Here is a 284-nt window from a genome sequence, read left to right as displayed (position 1 = left end):
TAGTCTGATTTAAACTTATTGCTTTGTGTTCTGTATGTGGCTGCTTGTCATTAACATTTTTTATCCTCAGTTCTTATGCTTGATAATTTAGCCATTCTGTAAAATAGTTCAGAATGTATTTTGTATTCAACATCTTTTGACAACGTCATTTACAGATTTTTATCTTAAACCTGCACTATGAGTTCAGCTGTGCAAAAGAATTTGGAAAACTTTTTGTATAGTCTAATCTTTTTTGTTTCACAAACAATCTATGAAGTAGTATCTTTTAGTATATGATACAAATT

The sequence above is a fragment of the Molothrus aeneus genome, chromosome 3, assembly GCF_037042795.1.
Source record: "Molothrus aeneus isolate 106 chromosome 3, BPBGC_Maene_1.0, whole genome shotgun sequence".
NCBI lineage: Eukaryota > Metazoa > Chordata > Aves > Passeriformes > Icteridae > Molothrus > Molothrus aeneus.
Note: the sequence above shows the minus strand (reverse complement) of the source record.